The sequence below is a fragment of the Ambystoma mexicanum genome, chromosome 14 (genome assembly GCF_040938575.1).
Source record: "Ambystoma mexicanum isolate Mex_15411 chromosome 14, UKY_AmexF1_1, whole genome shotgun sequence".
Lineage (NCBI taxonomy): Eukaryota > Metazoa > Chordata > Amphibia > Caudata > Ambystomatidae > Ambystoma > Ambystoma mexicanum.
The window spans coordinates 238,721,222-238,748,174 of NC_090940.1; positions in this window are offsets into that span (position 1 = coordinate 238,721,222).

Genomic DNA, 26,953 nt, shown 5'->3' on the forward strand with positions numbered 1-26,953 from the left:
CTTCAAAGTGCTGTAATGACTGGTGTTATTGTTATTTTAATGGCACTCGGGCATGGCATGTATCCAGCTCCCTAGGAAGTAAAATATTTCAGGATTATGCTGTGTCCCATCTCACATAGTGATCAGTGCAAAATAAGTGGGTCTACCATATGGAAAGGGGGGCAATACTCTGCTATGTCGTGCCACTCTCAGGATGGCAGCAGCGCAAGAGAATTGCTAGCACCTCACAACCTGTCTGCATGACAAAAAAAAAGTTAGCTTTGAACCCAGAAGAGATGGGCTGATTGACGAAAGTGATAACTGTGGGACTGTGTTATCAACACAATATCCAGCCAGGAATCCGGGATCCTTGCTAAGAATGATGATTGATTATTTATATAATGATGTGTTATTTATTTAGCACTATCGCAAAAATGACCTCTACAGGGAACACATTTACATACAATTAGCACCCAACCGAAATTGGCACTCGTTTATCGGCCTCAGAAGGATGAGTCACCCTTGCTAGGATTAGAACCTGCAACCTGCAAATTACACACATATTGCAGCAGCGAGCATTCCACCCACTGAACTATCTCACCAGCTAACTTCTGTGTGGGAGTGAGGGGTTGTTTGGGCCCCCTCGCACATTTTGAACGTTATGGACCACTTGCTCGTGTAATAGCGTTGGACGCCTCTATTGTCCTTATGATAACATTAGCATAAGTGGGACTATTGCGGGAGACACTTGACTTCCATTTTGTGTGCCCTCGACTCCATCTTTGGACTAGGCCTCACTTTTAAAAGAAACACAAAAGGACAGCGTCCCCCTAAAATGGACACAAGAAATGATGACCCAATATTTCAAATTAAAAGACCTCATTACACATGCGCCAGTTTTAGCAAACCTGGATTATGACCAGGAGTTCTACTTGTTTTCACATTGCAATGGCATATTAATGACTGCAGTTCTAACACAAAAGACATCCTTAGGCCACAAGCCATTGGTCTACTACTGCAGCACACTAGACTCGGTAATGCAGGGCCACTTTGCGTGTGAACAAGCTCTCGCAGCAACAGCCTTCTCCATAGAAAAAAGCGCCACCATCGTGATGGGTTGTCCGGTGACACTGTACGCGGAGCACTCACTGTTTGCCATTTTAGAAAGGTCCAAATCCACCCTCACCACACAAAGGGCAACAGCATACGAGATCATAATATCAAGTCCAAACGTTCATGTGGTGAGATGCAAGACAGTGAACCCAGCCACATTCATTACTGAGCCATGCACGGTAGAAGACGTTCAGGCACATGATTGCGCCACATATGAAGGAGAAGATGACATCCCAAAAGCAAGTTAAAATGCACTAGGGAGGGGTAAAAATATTTTGTGGATGGTTCAGCATCAATAGACCATGAGACAGGTGAAAAACATGTTGGGGCAGCAGTGATAAGAATGGAAGAAGAAGGGTATGAAGTTATCGTACAGAAACGCCTCCCTTCACATTATTCAGCGCAGTCAGCAGAACTAAGAGCACTAATTGAAGCACTACATACAGCCAAAGGATTCCAGTGACAATATATTCTGAATCGGCATATGTGACAACAACAGTGCATTCAGGATTGTCACGATGGTGATGAAGAGGGTTCAGGAGGGCAGTAGGATCACCAGTACAGATATGCAACACTTCTGAATGACTTGATCGAAGCGCTAGCAGAACCGTCAGTGGTAGCATTGGTGAAGTGACAAGCACATACCAATAACACGGACGCGATCTAGCTCGGGAACGCGGCAGCAGACGCTGCTGCGAAAGAAGCAGCATACTTCAATGTTCCACAACCATTACAGTGCATTGTAAAAACAACAAGTACAGAAGTACAGGAGGAAGGATACAACTGTACACCCATTCTACAAGTTATAGAATTGCACAAGCATGCACCATTAGAAGAACAGGAATTATGGGGAAAGACAGGATGTGAACTGTCTCCAACAGATTTAATATGGTGGCAAGAACTGACAGGGAAGGTGGTGATGCCAGTAGAATTATTAGTGAGAGCATTCCAACAGCTCCATTCTCAACGCATATAACAAAACAACACATTGCAGCAGAGATTCAGGAAAACTGATTTGTACCAAATCTGCAGGAACACCTATTGAAGTTAACAATTGAATGCACCACATGCCAAACATATAATTCAGGAATGACTCTTCGAACATTACGAGCAACACTACCACGTCCCATGGGGCATTTTAGAGAGCTTCACATAGACTATGTCGACATGGGGGAAAGATGCAATGGGGCAAGATATCTCATTGTCATAGTTTGTCCCTTCTCATAGTGGGTGAAAGCTGGGCCATGGCCACATCCAAATGCAAAGTGCGCAGCAAAGTTTTTGGTGCGGGAGGTTTTCTCCAGGTGGGGTATATGCAATGTGATCAGACCCGACAATGGCTCCCATTTTGTGAATTACCTCTTCAAAGAGGTGACCTCCTTGTTAGTTGTAAAGCACAGATTATGTTCTATTTATCACCTGAGGCTAACGGGTTGGTAGAAAAAATCAACGGCCTGCCTAAAAGTAAATTGCCCAAGTTATGTAACACACTTAAAAAGAACTGGGTGTATTGCTTGCCCCTAGCTCTGTTCCAACTCAAAACGCAACCAAGTAAGGACCATCATTTGAGCCCGCACGAAATAGTGTTGGGACGGCGCATACATATGCCATTGTCAACAGCAAGACGAGCATCAGACGTTCACAGAGCTGCCACAGTGCTGGGGCATGAATTTAAGGAATACCTTACCCAACTGACACCTGTGGTACGAAGTATAGCAAGACAAATAGCACCTGCATTCACACAAAATAATGAAACAGATAGAACAACACCAGCCCAAGCCAGCCCTACAGGACAATTAATGCCAGGAGAAAATATGTATGTGCGTAGCTTTGTGCAGAGATGGAACTCCCCACAATTCCATGGCCCATACAAGTTGATTTACTGCACACCCACTGCAGTGAAGGTTAAGGTGTTGAAATATTGGGTGCATCTCTCAGATGTGAGAAGAGCACACGATAGCACAACTCCACAAAGTGAGCAACAACAGAGTGAAGAAGTTGCCAGTGGTTAAAATAGAGATGTGTAACGTGGCCCAAAAGAAGTGAAGAATTTTGAGAAATGTGAAAAAGGGAAAATTGTGTGACTAAGAAACATGTGTAAAGATTTGTATTAAAAATGTACAGTACATCTCTCTCTCTCTCTCTCTCTCTCTTTCTCTCCATTCTTCTGTCACTACTACTTTCTCATGTCATCTAACTAAAGTTAATGCTTTTCAAAGAACATTATGAAGTTTAATAGAAATGAAAGAGTTAGAGGTAGAAAAAGTGATTAGTAGAGAAATAAGGTATTAATGAGGTAATGCTTGAAATGAAAATATGCACAGAAGTGTAAAATGTTTTTGCAATGTACTTAACCCTTTTATATCACCCCTTCAGGTGGAAATATGATGGAAAGGAGGGCCCTCCCGAACGATGATTTAAATGTAGATAGTGATAGGGTAGATGATAGAATAAATAAATGGTACAATTATGAATGCGGATTAGCATTTGCAGCAATAGTATTTTCTGTGATGTTATTTTTTGCTGACTTGTACTGGACATTTACTTTCATAATTGGGGATATAAAAGACAGGGGCAGTGGGGTAAACCTGATACAGGAAGGCTCAATCCTCATATGGGCTGGAGTTACAACAATTTGGAAACACAATGGCTCTGTAAAGGATAATCTCACTACGTTTGCATAAAAACCGAACTGTCAAAACCCCACATTTTTCACTTGCTGCTATGGGTTTCGACAAAGATAATGAGACTAATGAATACAAGGGTGATTATTCCTGGTTCGGTGAGCCTGACCTGACACATACAAATGTACATGCAACCACAGAACCTACCTCACAAGGCACTATAATGCACTTTAACCCTGATGCTCCAATTACCCAACACTCTCCAATATCACAATCTTGGCAAGCTGCTAGTGAACTAAGTGATGTAACATGGTCAGATGTCTTTCCCATAAAGTACAGGAGAGTGAAAATGATAAATAATAGCGAAGGGGGAGGAGGAGGCAGAAAAGGGGGGCGGGAGGGAAACACTATGACGCATACCATGGCCTGTGATTAGATGAGATTGAAGACCCCCGCCACCCAGATCAATCCAACAAATGGTACTCAGACATGAGTGCAACAGCCAAACAAGCAACAAATGAGAGCTGCTATGTCTGCTCTCTTATACTACATGCCTCAGGCACATCTAAAATACTTATACTCCAAGAAGTGCCCTTGTCGGATGCCCAATTTTTTATTCATCTCGTATTGTCTAGGATTCGGAGCACCTTCCAGTTACACACAGTTACAATAGAAATGCTGCAGAATGAAAAAACCTGCACAAGTAAGCTGCAAGGAGTGATCTGCATCAAAGAACCATTTTTTGTTATCAGAGGGACACAGTTCACAGAAAACAAATGGCATGATGAGACGATCACGTGCAAAGCAGATGCATTGCGAGGACTTACTGTGGAGAATTTTCAATGGGTCAAGGAAACATGCACTCCGGTCTGGTCCCAACATATTGCAAAGCTCACACGGGTCAAAGATCTCGAGAAACCCATCAAAACACAGAAAGAAAATGAACACAAACTTTGCTTCCATGCCGAGGGAAAGGTGCAAATAGGCTCGAACAGAAAATGCAACAAAACAATTATCATTCCAGACAAGAAAAAGGGAACAGCAGCATTCATGGACATGTATTGGGTATGTGGCAAACAAGCATACCTGCATCTCCCACCATCCTGGAGTGGTACATGTGCCCTGGCCACACTGCACTCAGCGCTAATGGTGATTCCAGAAAGCCATATCCAAGGGGGGAAATATTTGGCTGACATATCGGCAGCACCCCAGCCAGCAACAACAGAGCCTTCCACATACGACTGTCAGGGGTATTGACCCACGTTTGAGTCATTAAGCTGTAACAGTTGGTGCTGTGGGCTTAGAAAATCCAAGATGGCTGAAAAGCCCACGTTGCGCCAGAATCCAGGAAAACCGCGCAGTTTTGGCGCACACCAAAATGTTCCCCTGACCTGCCACCCACCAGTGCGAGCGTGATGGGCCAGGAGTGCCATGGGTGAAATGTGTGCCAAAGGAAAAACAGCAGTGCCGGTTAGCTCAGAAAGCGCTTTGAAATCACCTTTGTTTCTCTTCTCTGAAATACAAGCTAAAAATGCCTATTTTAAACATTGCAAGATATTCAAAAATCTCAATGAACACCAGCAGACATTTGGCAGAAGGTAGACTTGTGTGCATACAAAATCTGGAAAGAGAAAGAGCCCAAAATAATGTTCATAATTAAACTGGCTGAGCTGTGGATGTCAGCAGCCTAAGTTAAATTGGACTGAAAGCCACTAAAATCTAAATGTTTAAAATACATGAGTGACCTACTGTTGAGTGTCACATAGTTTGCAACTGTTAAATGTCATAGTTTTGAACTTAGAATCAGCATTCTAGTTGCATGTGTAAAAATTGTAAGTTTGATTTGGATGAAGAAAAACTGGGAACAAAAGTGACATTTAGCTGAAGCCTGGCTTGATGAGATTGAATTCTGCCTGGCAACTACCCCCGACAGGAGTTGAAACTTGCTCAGCCACTCTTCCCAGGCCTGGCCTGTATTCTCCTGCCCTCACCAAAGGGAGATGACACCTCTCTGATTGGATTAGGGGAGGAGCAGCTGGGGACTGCAGGAAACTGAACAATGAGCCTTCCTGGGCTCAGGCAAATGTTAAATTAGGGGGGGTCGTAAATGGCTTCCTCTTGAGAGAAACGGGGAGGGGCAGTGCCTCTGTGAGCAACTTGAGTTGGAGGAAGTGGACAAACCAGAAATTCCACCATGCGCTTTGGGAACCCACACCCCTCTGGGCCAGAGCATAATTTTAAAAAGATGGATAATTCATAGTATGGACTTGTCAAAATTATATAATTAACATCATTATTCTTCTGATTTTTCTGTGCACATTTTAAGAGGTGTTAGAACTCTGTACCATGTTCTGAGGCAAAACCCCATGAATTATGGCGATTGCAGACACGGGGTGAACGCTAGAAAAATGAAAATTTACTGGAATATGTGTAGAAAGGCAGTGTACATCTGTGTCATTTTTGGTAAAAATCCAATATTGGTAAACCAACCAAAAAGCACAAAATGTTGTCATTTCTTAATCCAAGCTCTTAGAAACATCAGAGTTGGAACAGAAACTACCTTTTGTGATATATGATGTGTATATGTAATGTCAACGGGAAATGTGTTTAGTTATTAAAATGATTTTCTAAGGTAAAAGCAAAGGGGAGTGTTCTTTCTGTATGCCATAAAGATGACACCTGATGACTCACTGCTCCCTTCTCAAATCAGGTCAAAGAGAAATCCTTGACCTATCAAATCATGAGTGGGGTGGGCAAAGAAAGTTAGCATCCACACCCATTTTCAAAAGACATAAAAAGAGCCACTGGAAGCCAGACAGGGACATTCATTTTCCAACCTTCAACTGAATTTCTGCGCAGCACGCTGACGGAGAACTCCAGAATCCAGAACAGAGCCAGTACCCAGAAAGCAGTGCTGTATCCAGAGAGACCAGACCAGATCACTGTGAGCAGAACCAGAGATCCAGACCAGACCAGCAGAGCAGAGCTGACCCAGATAGCTGTGACTTCAGAACCAACCGCCTGGAGTCCAGTCCCAACCTGACCAGACCCTGACGGCCTATTTCAAATTCATAGTGTGAGTACTTAGCCACAACTGTGCAAAACCAATCTCTTAGCTTAAAATAATCTGATTCAAAACATTTGAACCTGTCGAGAACTGCATCATAGGAATCGTGTGTTCATTCTCCGATTTTAAACCTGTAAAAGTGTAATTTTGCCATTTTTAATCATTATTTCATTTCTGAAAAACCACCTTCATAAAATCGTCTGTATCTCTTGAACCGTTTGTGCTAGAAGCGAGATTTAACTTTCATTTTAAAGCTAATATTCTAGGCTTTACAACGAACCCAGACATTATACTGTTTCCTTAATCGTGCTCGACGCACTCGGAAAAAGGGCCGCGATTTGCGATTTGGCTCAAATTTCTTCACTTGTCAAAATAGCAGCTTCTTGCTTTCCTTTGCTGAAATTCGTTTGCAACCTGACAATCATTCATAGAGCATTGCTAAAGTGATCCTGAACTAATTTAAAGTAGCTATCACCCACCCTGAATCCCTTATAGGGAATTAAAAACCATTTTTAGCATATTTTACTTCATTGCCACCACATTTAAAAGGATTTTGTCTGTGTTTTAAAATCATCCCTGTAATCTAAGCTTGCTAGGGGGGAACTGAACTACATTTGATTGTATTCCTGAGGACTGTGTGCTCTCTCTTCCATCTTCTATTGCATAGGGGGGGGGTGAATTGCCACCAGGGGAAAAGTGAACATATTATCTCTTGTGAAACCCTACCAGTTATTTCTGTACTGCATTCTTTCCATCATTGTTTTTCCTTGAAACCATAAAAGCATTCTCAGTTACCTTTTCCTCCCTATACTAACTCTTAAGTAATTAAATCAATGTGCTAGTGTAACATCACCCAGTGTTGATCACTGTCATATTCTTAAGTGTGATATCAAATATAAATGTATTATAAAAGTGTAATATATATATATATATATATTGTTTAATTTTTCCAATAAATCTTTTAAATTGCAAAACAAACCTACTTCTTGGTTCGGTGAGGTCAGGGGGATTCAAAGAGAGGGGCGTTATATAAGGGTTTATCATCCAGCGTATAACTTGTCATAAAAATATATAAATAAGGGCTTCCCTTGGGCGTCCCAGACGAGGCACTGACTTAGTGGGATTGCTGAATTGAAGTCATTTAACATGACATTCTGTCTGAAAACGAACTGCAAGACAGGGTGTCTCGCAAACGACGGTCATCCAACAATATCTCCAGCAAGTCATCAGAACTACTTGCTGAGATTCCAGACAAATATAAACTGTTCAATTCTGCTGAAACCTTCTTTGCTTCCCTCCTGGTGCCTGGACTTCAAGCCTGAACAAATGCCTAATGGCTGCAAATTGTGCACTGGGAGCTGATCCAACTGGCCACGCGACTGAAGAAGGGTTCAATGGCCCTCATTACAACTCAGGCGTTAAGGGTTTAACGGCGCCGTCGGCGCCGTTAACCCTTAACGCCTGATTACAAGTGTCCCTTTGCGGGTTGGTGTTTAACGCCTGCTTTTAGCAGGCATTAAAAATCCAACCCGCAAAGGGACTTTGGAGCTAATTACGGCACCGTAATTTACGGTGCCGTAATTAGCGCCTTCCCCATTCCCATTATGCCCTATGGGGGCAAAAATGGGAATGGGGAAGGGCAAATGGTGAATGGGGAATTACCGCCCCACTCACGTTGGAATGGGGCGGTAATTCCGCCATCCACCATGGCGGAATCGTAACCTTAGCGGCATGGACCATGGTGCTAATAGCACCATGGTCCTCCGCCAAGGTTGTAATGAGGGTCAATGTTATAAAAGTGGAACTTCACGCCCTGCATTTAATGACAATGCAGAACTGGTACATCCTGGACCTCCTCACAGCAATGGACGGCAGTGTTTGCTGAAAAATCAGGAGTTCATGTTGCACATTCGTACCTTCTGAAGACGCAGACAATGGGACCCTCTCCCACGTCATCTCCGCTGTGCACAGTTTGGGGGTGAGAATACAGAAGGAAGGAGGAATAGAGCCGAGCAACTGGTTTGATGACATTTTCAATTGGATATCATCGTGGTTCGACGTCATGATGACATTTTTTGTTCCAGTCATTGTTTTTCTTTTGCTATTTTTCTGTGTGTGCCAGATGGGCATACGATGTTGTGCAAAATCTATGCCTAGTTCAACAATGATGATGTTAACAATGGGCAAATCGACAATGGCAGCAACCATGATAGATGCTCAAATACAGACTGGGGAGTCAAATCCACCAAAGTATCGCCTGACAGCTGTACATCACCAGCATGGGGACAGGGTAGATAACTTATACCATACAACAATCAAAGAGCCACGGGAGTTACAATGGTACAGGGAGGTGTGGGTGGACCTGGATGGGGATGGGGAATATATATGACCTGCACACCTGATGAATACGCCAGGAGAGGTCAAAGCTTTGCAGGGCTTGGATGCCAATTAAAGGGACACCCGCATGGGATGAAGCAGTGCAAGAAGCAGAGCACTATCTAAATGAAAATAACCGTAAGGATGAGTTTGTTACTTTAGATGTAATAAAAGGGGGGAATGTGTGGGAGTGAGGGGTCGTTTGGGCACCCTCGCACATTCTGCACGTTATGGTCCACTTGCTCGTGCAATCCCGGGGGACGTCTCCATTGCCCTTATGATAACATTAGCATAAGTGGGGCTATTGCGGGATACACTTAGCTTCTATTTTGTGTGCCCTCGACTCCATCTTTGGACTAGGCCTCACTTCAATAGTACGAAATGGCTTCTCTCCCCTCTGCAGCGCCGTGCACAGCACGCTCATGGCCTCCACCTTTTCCTCCCTGTCTGAAAGCTTCACAACTCCCTTTCTCACGGATGCGCCAGGGATAATTGAAACAAACAACTTAATGTATCTTCTCACTCTTCCTCTGTGATCACTGTCCTGTGTGTGAACCGGCTCGAACCATGCCTTGTAGCTCATCCATCTCCACAAACCTGCCCCTGTCCCCGTGGCCCAATGGTTGGAAAATTACTGCCAGTGTAACCCTGTGGCCTCCTAAGGTATTCTCTTTATATACCAGAAGTGTGACCCCGCTGTGCTGCCCACCCCACAGTGCCCCCAATAAACCCAGACCTCTGTCTCAGTATATTGTGCCCTAAAACCAACACACCGATGGTTTTGGTCCTCTGTTTATAGAATTTAACAGCCACCCTGGTTAGATCGCTCAGGTCCTTAGAGCATAGTAGCTAAACAGTGTGTGCCTTGCTCAATCCGAGACCAGACCAACCAGTTCTTTCCTTTGTTCCTTTTTACCCTTCAAAATAAACCTTTGGACATTGAAAGGTAAACCAGGTTATCAAACAACCTGAGCCAACAGTCAGGGACCCAATATCTGGTGCCCTTACGTATTTCATTACGATGTGCAAGTGTGCAAATGTTGAATAATTTTTGCCATACAGTGCTAACTTTTTGCTACTGTTTTCTCTTTTACATGATTTCCTTGATGTTGTACAATGAATTCTGCATCACACAAATGTTACTAACCCACTTAACATGTGCTTTTTAGATAACCAGTGTACCAGCTCTGGTCCTTTCTCCTTTGTGATTTTGGTTTGATTTTTTGTGATTTCTTCATTCTATCAGACAAATAGTCTGAGATTGTGTATGAGTTAATAATACTGACAAAGAATAAATTGAATTAAAAATATACATATTTTCTACATAAATAGTGTATTTGTGCCTTATTTTCTACAATAGGGGATACGATTGTGTACTCATTTAGATACTAGGTTTACTATTCGAAACCTCAATTTGTAAATAACTTGAAAACAATCACTTAGACACCAAAAAATAGTGTTTAGAAATACTTCTGTGGTTGGAGCCCTCCTTTTGTTCCTTATCTAAAACCAACACATGTCATTATAACTCCCCACTTGCCTTGATGTGTTAAGAACCACCCAGTCTCCCAGGTTATCACAGAGAACAAGCCCTCTATGCCTTGTACCCCGTAAAAAAGTCCCAATAAAAGGTGGTATAATCACATGCATGCAATTTATAGGTTTTCTAGATTTGTTCAAAGGTATACTAATGATCATTGTTTATTGTATGTCTAGTGGTAGTTTTTCATGCTAGCTTAGTTAGTGTCCACCCTATCTCACCGTGACCAAACCCTCACCCCGCCCAGACCCAGGCAGATGGACCTTGTGACGCTCAACCACCCGCCAACCAAGCAGCCAACCCGGAGGAAGCAGCACCTAAAGATACATATGTTGCCTTGCTTTTCGTCCAATCCTGAACTATTGTAATCCCTTATGTAATGATGTCACTGATGATGCTTTTTCCCCTTATAAGTTAATGTAATTGTATTATTTGTCAAGAGCGCTCTCGAGGCAGCAGAGTTCTCTGGATGCCAACTTTATATAAACTTTATCTAAATCTTGCAACCTGTCCTCCTAGTCTCATTCCCCACTGGGGTGTATTATATTTTATGAATATGCATGTGTAAATCAGGGAGTGAGCCTTTACACTTCTCTCATAAAGTTTGTAAGAGTGTGCCTCTTTTTGAGCAAGATGGTCTCAGAGATTGTTTTAAAAGTGAGTGTGTGTCACAGCCTGCAGCGAATACTACAGAAAGGTTCTGGTGGCTTCCTAACCAGGTGCAGCATTTTTGTTTTCAAAAACAACCCCTAATGTTTTCTGCACATTTTTTCATTGCAACCTATTTGGCTGCGGGTGGATAAGGGCCCATTCAGAGTGCTGTGGAATCCTTCTGCAACACCTGCAGGTGAATGATCAGCCCAGGGGGTATTTCACAAAGAAGTTCAGGATGGTTGATGGAAGTGGTGTGGATAATAGTGGGTTTTTGGCTTTATTGATCTCCTTAGGAGGAAATGGGTATGGTGGGATGTGGGTCCCCTGCTAGAGAAACAAGCTTCACTCACACCCTCACAGATGATATAATATGATAGTTTATTTATATAGCACCTATACACAATGTGTTTCAAAGCGCTTCACGACAAGGGAAAATACAAAACATTCTTACAGGCCATGAACAACAACAACAAGAATGTGAAATTAACTATCGTACTCGGCCTAGCGACATTTCAGATAGTGCAAGTGGTAAGACACTTATAATCTCAATATGGCCGAAGCAATATTTTGGATGGATGGCCCCCACTGGTGGTCAATACTCATTTGTGCATGGATGGTCCATTTCTGAAAGAGCACAGACAGGCTAAACATAATGCAATGCAACCCACTATAAATCAAAGGGGTCGGTAGGATCCATTCAAACATCAGTGGGGGTGTGTGCACAAAGATGTAGGTATGTTGCTCATTGTACCATAGCGAACCAAGCTGCACCTCACAAATGAGGCCCAACAAGGCCAACGTATGTCTGGGGTGCCTTGGGCTGCAGTGGAGAGGGGAGGAGTCTTAGCAGTTCATGGCGAACTGACCCATTGATGGAAGGACCAAGACTGATTTGCATACTAGTAGCCAGTTTCTGTAATGTTGCAGACATTCTAAAAAAAGTGGCATGGAAGGATGCCCAAATGATTAATGCAAAACCTTTCATCCGCCCCACTCTACGATACTTGATTCCTCACTTTCCTTCTCCGCTCATATCTCTTCTATCTCCCGTTTATGCTGCTATCAGCTGTTTAACATTCAAAAAGTATGTGGTTCCTTACTTTGTCCTCCACCAAACTTCTCCTCTCCGCTCTAGTGTTCTTCAGACTATTCAATTGCTCCTCCCTCCTCGTTGGTCTCCTGCTGCCCCACCTTGCTCCCCTTCACTAAATCCACCATTCATCTATCCAGGTACTCTGCACTCCCCCCCCCCCTCCTTCTTCCCTGCACTCTTTACACTGGCTGTCTTTTGAAACTCGTTTACTCTTCAACTTCCTATGTACTGTTTTCAAGTGTCTCTATTGCCTTGCCCCTCTGCATTTTTCTTTTGTAATCTTTCTACCAGCCAGTTCCCTCGATTCCCAATCCATGTTTCTCTTAACTGTCCCCCACACCTCTTTGCACTGTCCCGTTTCTGTTCTTTTGCTCTGCATGCGCCCAAACATTGGAACTCTCTCCCTCTCTCTTTACGTTCCATGTCTGCTCTTCCCCTTTTTAAGACCCACCTCGAAACTCACCTTTTCTATCACTGATCTGTTTGTTTTGTTTCTTTGACATTTTCATTATACCCTTGTTTACTGGGTTCAACGCTTAGGCATCAAGCACTATAAAAATTAAATAAAATATAAATACAAATACAAATAGAATAGCCATGTTCTTTTGTACAACAAAGATCCCAGACAGTTTACCAGGGAGGAGATATGTAGACTCACAGACAGTTTACCAGGGAGGAGATATGTAGACTCACAGACAGTTTACCAGGGAGGAGATATGTAGACTCACAGACAGTTTACCAGGGAGGAGATATGTAGACTCACAGACAGTTTACCAGGGAGGAGATATGTAGACTCATTGTGGAATCATTAGCAATATTCCTGGAATATATTGTCTCATATTTCACGATCAACCTATGGAATGACAAATTAACACAGTGACAAAAGATTTGGCAGATCATTTGTTAGGTTTCATAAGAACATTCTTGAAATGAAATTACTATTTTACCACTGCCTTTATGTATAAGTAGATTGGTAGCTGCCAAAACCACCAACTTGATTGCTGATACAAAGAACAACAACAGTGAGATATACCACAAAGCAGACAACAACAGAAGTGCATTCACAGAGTGCTGTCAGAAAGAGTACTTATCATAACGAATTAATGCAAAATGGCAGTAATGGACGGTATCCAGTCATTTTATTGCAAACATTACAGAGTGGTACATAACAGAGCGGACAATAACACTCAATTTCACTGAAAGGATAAAATAAATATATAAAGGGAAGAGGGGTAAGGGGTTAAACTGGGACATGATGGGGTTGGAGAGCCGTTATAAGTGTAGAATATTGAGGGGCTTGTGAGGGGAGGCCCAAATAAAAAAAAAATTGGTGTTTTGCCCACAATTCTTTTTTTTATTTATTTTCATTTTTAAAGTGCTCACAAAGCCCGGGTGCTCGATTACAGGAATGTGTCTCTTAGTTGCGTATTTATAACACGCTTAATACCCAGATGTTTTTAAGGGCGGATCCAGGGATTGAACGAACCTGCGCTGCTTTGTGTCATCTTGTTTCCAAGGCGAACACGTTGCCCGCTGAACTATCCTCCCAGAAATGAAATGAACCACTCTGTAATTGTGGTCAGTAAAATCACATATAACCTAATGGACTTGCATGAGACAATGGAACAGCCGCCCATCGACCTTGAAGTCTTGGGAGTAATGACAGCTATATACGGTCCTGAATTTTGGAATTCCCTTCCTTTGCAACTGCGCAACATTTCAAAGCTTTCTAGCTTTCGGAAATCTCTTAAAACTTACCTTTTTGTAATACATTGGTTGCATGCTTAGAATTCTACAAGCCGTGGAGTTTTCAACATCGAGCTTCCTGTGGAGACTTGCATTTGTAATACGACCTGCGTCCAAATGCAATTAATTCTGCCAGGATTATTAGCGCCTTATAAAAACAAATCCAACTATGCCAATCTCTGCAATCCTAGGCCCATCATAAACTATTGGGATCTCTATAGAGGGTTTGCCTACATGCACACCCTTCCTTTCTGTGATGTAGAATAGTGGCGCAGCCGATGACAGATTTATACATGCCCTAGAAGAGAAGTCCACATCTTGGCCACACAAAAAACAGACTTGGAGTTCATGTAGGGCAGGTCTGTCCAACTCCAGGCTTCAAAGGCTGAATCCATGCTTGGTTTTCAGAATACCCCTCATTAATATCCAGGAGATAAATTTGCATAAAATGATTCTAAATGAATGCAATTTTTTCCTCATGAACAGTAATGACGGATGTCCTTAAAACCCATCAGGATTCTGCCCCTCGAGGCCAGGAGTTGGACAACCCTCATGTAGGGCAACATTAGTTATCAACACTAATACACAGATTTGTCAAGAGGCACGAATACAGTGATTTAAAAGGTCCTGTGCTTGTTATTCTGAAGCTGTCTTCCAAGGTCGTTTTCCAATGGCCCTTTTCACCTCACTTCCGCTGCTCACCTCTCTTCTTCCATTGCTTCCCTCTTCCACTCTCCTGTATGCAGGAGACGCTCCACTGCCTTTCCTTGATACTCTTTCCCAGTGCATGCGGAGGACAGCCACGCACCCCCTGTCCCTCCACAATTCTTGACCCTTTCCTCCTTCACCATTCACTGATGACCTGGTGCCATGGTGTTGGTTATACCCGGTTATTAAGCGGCATGCCACATGCCACCTCATTTGCATGTCACTACTTTGGGACGCCTTGGAAAGCACATTGTCCATCTCCTGTACGTGCCCACCCATCAAACCACTATTTGTGGCTGCTCATTAGTCTTTAGCTGCTTATAAAGAGGCACTTTGTGAAAAGTGCTGCAGTGGAATTTGCAAAAGTGGCACTTTTCGTGAAACACCATGCAAAAAAGAAGGGCTATTTCCTTGAAAAGAATTATCAAGAGCCTCAGAAGACAGAGTTCACATGGAGTCCAAGACTTGAAGACATCCAACAGAGCAGCAACATTGGTCACAGTGAAAAGATGGCCAGAAGTGGCATAAAACATGGCATGGCGGTACCTGGAATGGGCACCTTTGGGCAAGACCGAGCATCCTTTTTCTTCATCCTTTAGTGGCCATTCTCCTAAAGAGTTAAACTCTATGCAACTATGTAAACTACCCTAATGGCCTAAAAGAGAAGGCTAGGTACCAACCCCCCAACCTCTTACTGTCCTAGCAATTCTTTCACATACTGAAAGAACAGGGCTTAGAAAGTCTCCAACATTTCATGACACCTAACCAAATATTCTTCTATAGAAAGCTTATTCTCAGGTGATGCACTATGTAAAGTCTAGACGATTGGACTCAGTTATCTTGAGTCCACCTCCTAGATATTGCATGAATGTACAAAGTGATAACCCATCTATTCAGTCTTAATCTGTACCTATCAAGCAAGAGATATTACATGAGCTTCTAGATAGGCACTCGAGATTGAATGGTCTGCTGTCTGGGTGGCCCAAGTGAAGGTTCTGTTCTACCTGAATGTTATGGATATTCAATCAAATAATGACCAGAATATCTTACAGCCCTTTTTCCTAAAAGTTTGTAGGCTGCTAAAATTAGCCCATAGTGGGAGGGGCTGCACCAAGGAATTATCAGTTATGTGAGCTATATCCTTTGGACATTACCGTGTATTCAACCACTTTGGCTCAATGTCAAAATATAAGGAAGCAGTGTTGTATGATGATTTTATTCCAATGTGTGTGAAAGACTGTGTGTAGCAAGGGAGCCAACACCAGATTAAAGGGGTTCAGGGGCTTCAATCTAACAAACATTGTTAAAAGATTGCATTAAAATAATATATTTTACAGCAAAGGCTCTTAAAATAATGTAGGTAAATAGCTATACAATTTAAAAATGGTGTTGTGGAGTAACACATGGAGATTACATTGTAGGCGTTCAAAAACAAAACATTTTCCAACATATTTGTTATGTTGCCTTTGCCAGTGTCCACAGTATATGTGCCATTGCTACTGTAAAACACAATCCTTGATGACTGAATCCACATTATAAATGCCATAAATGCTATTATAAAGCACTTTATGATGCAAGTGACCACATTATATATGCCAGCATAGGCACTAAAACACATTTATGATATCTTTGCCCATATTATATACCGGAATTGTGCCACTGTAAGAATGCATCTTCATGTTGACTCTGCCAATATATACCATTATTGTCACTGTAAGAACATGCTCATGTTGTATGCACCCAATAACCCCACTATTACCACTGTAAGAAGACATTTTTATTGCCAATACATGCTGGTATTGGTCATGTAAGAACATCCGCATTTTGGCTATGACCAATAATGTCAGTGTTGCCACTGCTAAAGGGCATGTTCATGCTGGCAATGCCAAAATACGCCAGTTTTGCAACTTTAAGAGAACATACATGTTTACTGTGCTTAATAATGCCTAGATTGCCACTGAAAGAACACACAAGTTGGCTTTCCTCAATTATGCCTGTTAGTAGGAATCCCTGTCCATGCTTGGCATGCCAATATATGGCAGTATTGCCAATGTAAGAACACACTCAACATGGTTGTGCTCAATAATGCCCATAGTACCACTGCAAAAATATATAGTCATGCTGGATGTGTCAATATATTCCAAGATTGCTCTGTAACATATTTGCTTGTAGCCTCTCCCCACAATATACCACTAGTGCCATTTACAAACACATTTCTGGCCCTCCCACTCCCACCACATTGAGCCTTTATGCAATAGCCTACTCCATGCACGCATGCATACATACTATATACATGGACACACCTAGAGACACTTTCAAACTCTCAAGGATCCACACATTCACACAATACTCATGCACAAACAGTTTATTTAACACTCATCGTTTCATGGCAAATGGTCTTGTACCTGCTACCTCAGCTCTGCGGGATGCACAGAGAGAAGTTGATTCGCATTTCCCTCCGACTACTGCCTCTGCACTGGCATTGGGAACACACAAGAAAGCATCAAAATACGGATGACAGGACAATGCTCCAAATGAGAGCCAACAACGCCTCTGTCGACAGTAGACAATTATTCTTTCATGCACAGTGCATCTTAAACAAAGCACAGTATATGACAGCATAATTGATGGCAGGCGCATATTCAGCAGGCCACACCCTCAACACACATTATGAAGCGGCTGTCTTAAGTTGTCCTGCCTGCAGCACACAGAATTGCTATGACTTACAGACAAGTGTTGCATCGTGACCTAATAGTGCAACCTAGATTCGTCGGCCAATCATTATCTGTTGTCAGTGTCAGTGGCTGACAATGTGCCAGATTGCACTGGATGCCAATGTGCCAGATTGCACTGGATGCCTTCGAGAAGGCGGTCTTCATAGGTGGGTGTGGGAACTTGCAGGCCTGGTAGGTAGCCAGGAGTTGTGCAGGGGCGGCAGAGTGGATGCTTCGCTAGGGGGGCGAAGGTGCCATGGACCAATTTAGTGCATCCAAATGGGGAAACAGCAAAGGGGGAAAGTGCGAATCTTCACTTTTGAGCACACAGAAAACAGGGGTAGCGCGCCCCAAAATGGAGGAACAAATGGAGGGTGGAAAAACTGTCTGAAAGGAACAGTTTACTTTCAAAATGTGGTCTGTGAAACCACAAAGGAAGCCATTTTGTGGAATGAAGGTATCTATCTATCTATCTGTCCATCCGTCTATCTATCTATCTATCTATCTATCTATCTATCTATCTATCTATCTATCTATCTATCTATCTATCTATCTATCTATCTATCTATCTATCCACTCACCCATCCATCCATCCTTCTATCTGTCTGTCTGTCTGTCCGCCCGTTCGTCCGTCTGTCCGTCTACCTATCTATCTAATTCTTCTATTGTGCCACTTCCCCAAAGCCATCAGGGCACTCAAGGGAGTGCACACAGATCTTGCAGACTCTTGGCAATCTGTTGAGCTTCCTTTTCTTGGAGCACAGAGGCTCATATTGCTGATGTGGTGGCAAGAAACGCTACAATACGTTGGGGTACAGTTTGAATTGGGCCAGTAAGTTGAAAAGGTCGAACTTCTGGCCTAGAAGGCATGTAGGTAGGTGTAACATTAAGAAAACATATGAATATGTAGACAACTCTCTGGCAGGAGACACTGGGTGGAGGACACCACTGCTTAAAGCCCGGGGAGGGCAATGGACTGTAGCCATACTCAGGACTGGCATTTAAGATAAAAAGAGGATGTTTGGGAAACGTGATAAGGCCCAGGCAAGCATGCTGACCTACTTAACCCCCTTTGCTGTCCTGTGGAAATGTGGATGTCCTAAGTCTTAGGGGTAGTGAAAGGGTTAAGCAGACTAACATCAACACATTTTCCCATCATGGGAACATTGTTAAATTTCCCATTCTAGTGTGATATCATCGCATTGAATGAGCTCTGTACATAATTTGGAAAAATATCAACATTCTTTGTCAAATCTTTGCACTTAATGAAGAGAAGTTCATTTGTGCACGTGATCAGAAAACACACAGTAAAGCGATTTCTATATTAATTTTCTTCATTACTACTGACAATGGTGGGAACATTTCCTAAAGCTAAATTTTTGGAGCTGACTTTGCAAGAAGAAGGTTACAGAATTTAAAATTAAGAGAGAAGCACCTGAGCTGCATTCCATATAATTCTCCCCACCCCCATTCTTAAGGCCCCTCTTAGATTCTGAGACGTGGGAGCTGCAAGAACAAGAAAGCCTTCTCAATTTATGCGCCTGACACATAGACAGTTTTCAGCAGACGTCGGTTTGGAAGACTGAGGCAAGAGGCATGCCATGCATTTTGATTAAAGTCACATCAGACGCATTCTTCTTAATTACACAGTACGGAGCCTATGGTAAGAAGTAATTCTGTCGTGCTGTAGTGAGACCCGTGTCTGGAAAGATGGCCTTGGAATGATAAGGCGCTCTTGTTATATGGAAGTGATGTGAGAAGGGGGCGTTTTTGTTTCATGGCAAGAAGCCATGCGGAAGGATCTTGGGGAGATTTGAACGTACAGGCGATCGGCGTGCGCGCCAGCCTAATCACAGGGTTGTACGGAAAATATTTTCACATTTAGAAACCAAATCAAGAAAATTAGGCTCGAATTATCTGGTCGGATGCCGTCATCCACTCTCCGATTGCGAAACAGTGGCGGACAAAACATCTCATCGCAAATAAGACCAAAATGGGCAACAGGAGCAAAACGAAGCTAAGGGACAGACGTATATTTAAGCAGGTTTTAAAAATTAGAGGTCATTACAGAACTGAGCCAAAATATGGTAATATGACGCAAACACTGAACAACAGGACGGCTTCTCCTTGGGTTGAGCCATTTCATGCTTCAGCTTGAAAATCCCAAACCAGGTTCCTGACTGCAAAACAAGGGGGGTTCTGGGAGTCCCTCTACTAGCACGAATACAGCCCATTAACCTGTTCTTGGGTGGACGGCCCCTGGGAGAGACTACTCCTTACTGGATAGACGATTAGTTTACAGGAACCCACAATCTTTGGGGTTTCCGTCTCTCTGCACTTGTTTTTTGTGTACTTTCTTGATGGTCCCCAGTCCTCTTCTTTTCATCCTCCTCTCTGGGCAGACTCACTAGTCCCTGAGTAGCAGGTTCACCTACATCCCTCAGCGAGGCCGTCAGGAAAAGGGAGGCTGGAGCAGAACAGGACCTGGCGAAGCACTAGAGACTTTACGGGGCGGCTGGCATCTGATTTGGCTTAATATCCCAAGCTTTACCATCTTGCACCCTTCCTGTTCTTGGATCCTGACTTTGACCCCAGCATTTCTGACCCTGGTGTCTTTCTCGATGGGTCCCAATGTCTTGTACCTAAAATAGCCCCTCCTGCCTCTCCTGTCTGCCTCTTCACCACAAGTTTGTACCTCCTCTACTCCAAGCCCCACTTGTCTACTGTCTGGTTTGCCTCCTCCTACACTAAAAACATTACCTACTATGACAAAAACTACTATGTGCATCAAGTGCCTTCCACCTTCTTCTTGAATCTCCTTTCCTAGTGCTTGCGGTACTCACCCCTTCTCCTGAATACCCCCAACAATCTTCACCTCATTCCCCTCTCCAACCTCTTTCTAGATATCTCCTTCAGCTTCTGCTTTCTCTCTTTTCCTCCAACTTTGTCCTTGAAATGTCCTCCTTCATCCCGTTCTCTCTTTCTGTCACCTCCTCTGTAGTGATGTTCCTTCTGGCAACTCTGCACCCTCCTCCTCCCTCCACTCTGCTGTTCTCTCTCACTCCTACACCCTCCTCCATCGTCCTTTCCAATGCCTCCTTCCTTCTCCTCTCAGAAAACATCTCTCTTCCACCACCTCACCACGTCTCCTGTCAATTCCTGCACTTGCTCACCAACGCCTAGCCCCTCTGTTTTTTTTTTTTATAACACGCTTAATACCTGAAGTCGGTTTCTAAGCACAGATTCAGGATTCAAACCTCTGTGGCTCTGCGTGACTAGCACGGACTAGCACGTTGCCCCTGTGCTATCCTCCGTTCACAGTTTGTCCCAGAAGGGCCACTGCATCTATTGTGCCCTGACCATTCTACGGGCCATCCTAGGTGGGCTTGTTTACACATGCAGCCCATAATGAATGAAGCATATGGGATGATGTTCTGGGGATCAGGACTTGCCTCCCCTGTGTATAGAAGTACATGGATGCCATAGAGACCGAGCATGTTTTTAAGGCTGCCTGCCATTTTGTCTCATTTATGCAGATTCGAGGACCTCCCACACACATTTCATTGCTGACTGACAAAGGTCTGGCGGGCACGCCCCCAGGCACCCGCCACACACCGCTCAACGGCTTTTCCACATCAGGATGGTCTTCTTGTGTGCCTCTTCATTTTGATGGCCATGCAAGGAAGCCATAGCTCACAAGATCACCAGGGCAGTGGCTTATTCTTAACATATGAGAGTTTTGTAGACGGCCAGAGAAATGGAAAGTGCAATACCGTTGATAATCCTCTGTCTTAGGCCAGGGGAAACATGTGGTGGTCCAGTGATCTCAAAAGCATCTCTTCAGGACCCACTGTAGCACTGGAGGTCCGGCTTAGAGTCCCCTTGTCTCCCAAACCCACTCTCCACAGGCACCAATTTTTTTCTTTAACTGAACCACCCATTTTCTTTACATTTATGTGGGATCCACATCTCCATCTGTTCTTCACTTCAAGTTTAGCTTGCAGCCCATCTGTGTTATGTTAAGTCAGTGTTATTTGTTAAACGAACTGTGTCCATAGATTCGTGGCACTGGAAGTTCTGTCTACAGCTCAAAGGGAAAACTGTTTAAAGCTTTCCTAAAGGAACATGTGCTTCCACATTTCCTAAAGGTTGGGCTACTGAATTACTGAGAGGGCAGTAAGGTGCTGCTGGGAACATGACCAACAGTTCCAGGTTGTGTCATCTGCAAAGGGGATAGTGGTCGGTTTCAGTGTGCAAGATCATCAGAATCTACTAGATAGATATGCGATCGCCCTTGATTGAAGCACTGGGTCTTAAACTGGAGGCAGCTCTCCAGGTGAAGCCAGTGCAGATGTTTCAAGACTGGAAGGACATGCTGGTAGAGCTAAGTCTTGGTGACAAGTCAGGCTGTGGCATTCTACACATTTCTGTAGCTTCTGAGCCAGGTATTAAGGGGCACCCAGATAGATGGCATCTGTGTAGTCCAGGCATGGTAGAACCAGTTCAATGACTGCTTATATCCGATGAGAGGGGGTAAAGTAAGGGAGCAGTCTCCTAAACTGTAAAAGCATGAAGCATCTTCTTTTTTGTAACCTGGTTGACCTTATTACAGAGAGCATGGTTACTCATTATGTGACCCTGGAGATGTTTTGCACAGGAACTCCAATGATCCTTTGATACTGACTATGCTAGCTAAGCATCATGGGACATGGAGTCCACAACACAAATCCGTCATCTAAATAGAATGCTATGTTTGTTACCACTGAGGTGGGTTGTGGAAATGAGCTGAACAAGTCCTGCCAGAGAAGGGATGGATGTTGCTTATGGGAACCAGGAACTAGGATCTCAGTCTTTTGAAGACTACGTTTTAAAAAGTAAGGTTTCTAAAGTCTAAAACTTCCCAATGCGCCAGCCACCAACTCTTAGATATTCCTCACACAAAATAACTTGTTTTGGAATGGTTTTATATTCTTTTTCCTTTTAACATGTTTGCAATTGTTTGTCCTTAACAGCTTTACAACTCTTGCCAACACTTGTTTCAACCTTTGATTTTAGGGCTTCCTCAGGGCTTTGTCAAATCCTGGACATTATAAGTGTCTGATTCTGAATACTTAATTGCTTCACACCAAACTGCGTTTTTCTCTTAAGTGGTAACTTTTGCTGGGAATTGATCCTTTTGAACCTCAGTTACAGTCACGTTACATTTACTTCTGCACCAAGCCTCTATATGTCTCATCTACCTTGCTTTTGTGCATGTTTACTTTTTTTGGGCCAGGCATGGTATCAGGAGAGACACAGGCACAAGAGATAACAGTTTAAAAACCTTTATTTAAAATACTTAGAGTACTGCCTAACTTTCCCTATCTCTGTTTGGGTTTCCCCTGAACTTATGTTTCTAAGGATAATCTAAGTCCGTAAGTACCAAAGCAAAAATCTGTCTGTGTCAAACCTATGCTTGCCCTCACTCTTGAAACAAATGTTGCGTAGGGTTTTCTTAAAAGAAAAATAGTGTTCCATAAAGAAGTAAAGGACAAGGCTGGATTCCGGTGGCCTTCTCGTCAAGTTCAGCTTTGCCAGTTCAAAAAATAGTTCAGCTTAAAAATGTCCATGGAATCTTCCAGGCAAGGTTCTTGTAGCTACAAAATAAATTAGTTCATAAAAGTTCCTACATTAGTTCCTCCCTTGCCCAAGCTTCTTAAAGTTCACATTTCCTTGATACCTCTCATGGTTCCCTTCCCTTAGCTTAGGCCTCTCAGGGTTTCTAAAGATTCACATTGTCTTTAGGCTACTCAAGGTTTCCTTCCACAAGCTTAGGCCTCACTTGTTTCAAAAGTTCAGTTCACAGTCTCTCTTAGGTCCCGCAGTAACCCTCACACAACACTGGGTCGACTTCTCGGTGTCGTGTTCTGGTCTGGATACCTCGGGGTCTCCTTGCTGCAGCTTCCTGGATTTCATCTTCCAGCTCTCATGGCTCGTTCAGCACCCACAGCTTGCTCCCCTTTGTCTGTTAAAACTCCACCTTTTATACTTTGGTCAGTGTTCAATAAAAGTCAGGTATGCATAGTGGCTGTCAGGTGCCTGACTCTGTCTGACTGCATTAAAACTGTATGTTGGTAGTGTGGTGTAGTAGGCCTCTTCATTCATCTTCCTCCTCTTAGTACTATAGGGACTTTTACCATAGGTAATCTTTCTTACTCTCGGCTTCCTCTTCCTTGTCTCAGTATGTATTCAAAATGGGTAGGGCAGAACAGGACGGGACTAGTAATATCCCATAAAGGCTCAGGGAGAGTGGGGTGATGTATAGTTGGGAAAGTGGGGATACCATGTCTCACCCTCTGTATTCTCTCCTCAAACCCCATAGAGCCCCTACTCAGGGGATCCTCCCTCGCTTGTCCATCCCCAGGGTCGGGATCCAAAAGCGATGGCCCCTCCCTGGCCACCTGAATGGAATATCCCGGGGAGTAGGTGAGGGAATACCTCTACGTTTCTCACAAATCACTTCTTCTCTACTCACTAATTTCTTTGTTGCTTATGATGTCTACATATTCGATTCCATGTTTCTCTTGTTACTTCAGTTACATCTTCATTCTTTAAGTATATGGATATCATTTCAGTGTGTCCCTTGTTTCTTTCCTTCATGAGATCACTCTGCCCTTGTCTGATTTCACATATAGCTCTTCATTGTCCAATGGTGTGTGCAGATATCACTCAACCCTTTCAGTGTGAGGGCACATTCAATATGGTTGTCTTAGTGCATACCATCTCTCATACACTTGATGCAGTAAAGGGAAAATACCTGGATTCTCAAATAAAGCTATTCTACTGCTGTTCCAAAGTGATGGAGGTGAGGAAGTGGGAGCAAGGGATGACATGTCCATCTGCTCCTCTACGTTACCCCCTCTGATCGAGTCCTTGACCACCTCATCCTCTTCAATCGTTTTCATCTTCTCTTCATAATTTGGTCTCTTTGGAATCCATACCTTTGTCACCGCCTTCAGGTCACCTGCATTCTTTATATGCTCATCCACACTCCAGATGATGCAATAGCATCCTCCAGTAAGTTGACAGAATACCCAACATCCAATATAGTTCTTATGATCCTTTGGGCAATAAAACTTAATTGATGGGTGTGCAGCAAACTCTCCTTTGTGCCTGGTGTCTTCAGTCTCTGGTGTATGGTCCCCATTTGCATTGATCATTATCTTCCTCCCAACAGCTTTCTTAGCTATCATCTTGCCTTGTCCTATCATGGTCCTTATAAGACAGAATACTAGCAGTACCAACCTAGTATTGCTCCAAGTAGCTTCAAGGCATTTGCTGGCCAAGTTGGAATCCATGAAAACAGAAATGAGAACCAGTCGTCATCTTCCGTCTTATCAACTTCATTCTCTATCTTCGTGTGCAGGGTTGTCAGCATAGTTATTGCTTCTGTCAGGGTTCCATTTTCTCCTTCATGGACAAGTGTGAATGTACAGCAAGAAGGGCCAATCCTGGCACACACGCCTCCTTCCATTGCTGTAATTAGGTCCAGGACATACCTGTTCTGGAGGGTCATAAGCCTGCTGGCCCTCAATTGTTCTTTGATTGCATTCAATCATTTTATTGTTGAGTTGATCGTTTGTAGCAGCTCCCATCTTGTGATCTGTAACCACTTGGCATTCACTGCAGTCAGAATTCCGTGCATAAATATATATGTAAATATTATTGCCATCTTGCTGAAAAATGTATGCTCTGCTGGAATATCATCATAGACTGCTATTGACTGCGCTGAGAAATAGTTCTCCATCTTCAGCCGACTGAGGTTGAGCGACTTCTTCTTTTTCTGGTATTCATTCATCTTTGGAAATTCTTCAATATGGAGGTCACTTTGGTGAATGACCAATGCAGAAACATGGATGTGCGCAATGGTACATATTCCTCTCCGATTTTCAGGCAGCTGCATAAATGCTCTAGATCCACAAGCCCAATATCTATCCATAAGCACTGCAGTTCTTCCATTCATTCCTGGTACTTCGAGTATCTTTTTACATCCTTTCTTTTCTCCAACTAGAACCAGGCCTTTGTTCCTGAAGCACATTGTTGCATTATTTATTGGTATTATGGACACCGGTCGTGCTTCATTGTCAACCCATGTTAGTAGCTTAGAGTACTTGGCCCATGACATTAAGCACATGTCATTTACTATTTGCTGTAGGCTTACTGGTGCTTCTTCAATAAGTGTGGAGTGCAAGATAACATTCCTTCTTCCCATTCTGTACTGGTGGCAATTCGTCCATACACCAATAACTGAGGTCTAGGCCAGCATCCTGGTACTGCTGATTTTTCCAGTATGTCTGAACATCCCATCCTCTTCATTTCAACAACCGTTACTTATATATAAGCATCTCTGTTGTTCAGCTTATCTCTTTCCCATCCTTTGTGTTTTCACTTAAGCATCTTGAAATGGAAATGTTCACCTTGTTCACCATCGTAGTGTTACACGGGAAATCATATTGTGCCCCCTTTCTTGTATATATTGGCCTAAGCCCAGTCACTCTGCGAAGAAATCCGCGTTGCAAGATTCCGAACTTAGATCGGCCTAGCCACCATTTTAGGTACACCCGCCATTTTGATTTCTGTTTCAAAGTTACTCTGTGTTCTAAAATGGTGGACAGTGTTTTCCCGCTTGTAACCTAGCCGTCCTGACCTTCGCGCAGAGTTAATGTCCAAACTGCCCGTAGGCCAAATGTTAGGACCGTGTAATGAGACCTTGTCCTACGTTTGACCTGTAGATCGAGGATTACCTACGGCAACAAGCTCGATCCACGGACATACATCATACACAATGTTGTTTAAATACTAAACGTGAACACTTGTTGAACTACGTTGTATAGGATGTGTATTAAGGCTTAAATGTTGAATTCAAAGATACACTGTTACCATTGTGATTTGTTGTGGTACAAACTGGACATAATCCAGATGCATATAGTTGGATAAATTAGAGGTGAACTCGGCACAAACCCTAGACTGAAATTATTAACCTGCAGAGGGGTTGGACATTATGATTGGAAATTGTATAAAAGATGTAAGTGTTTAGACGTCCAGTACCTCTCACTTCTCACGCCGAAAAGGCTGGTATTGGCTGTGATGTGCTGAGGGCCAGATAGCTATCTGATACTTTGTTTCTTTGTAAACTGTACAGTTGTTTGAATAAAGATTTGAGAATCTTTATAAACCCGTGTTTGGTGTATTTCCTTTTGGGGTACTCAGCCTCGATATTTTCTTTTGCTTTCACAAATGGCGCCCGAATATCAACCCTCAAGATTGATGTCAGCTCGTTGAAGGTTGAGGCGGCTATTG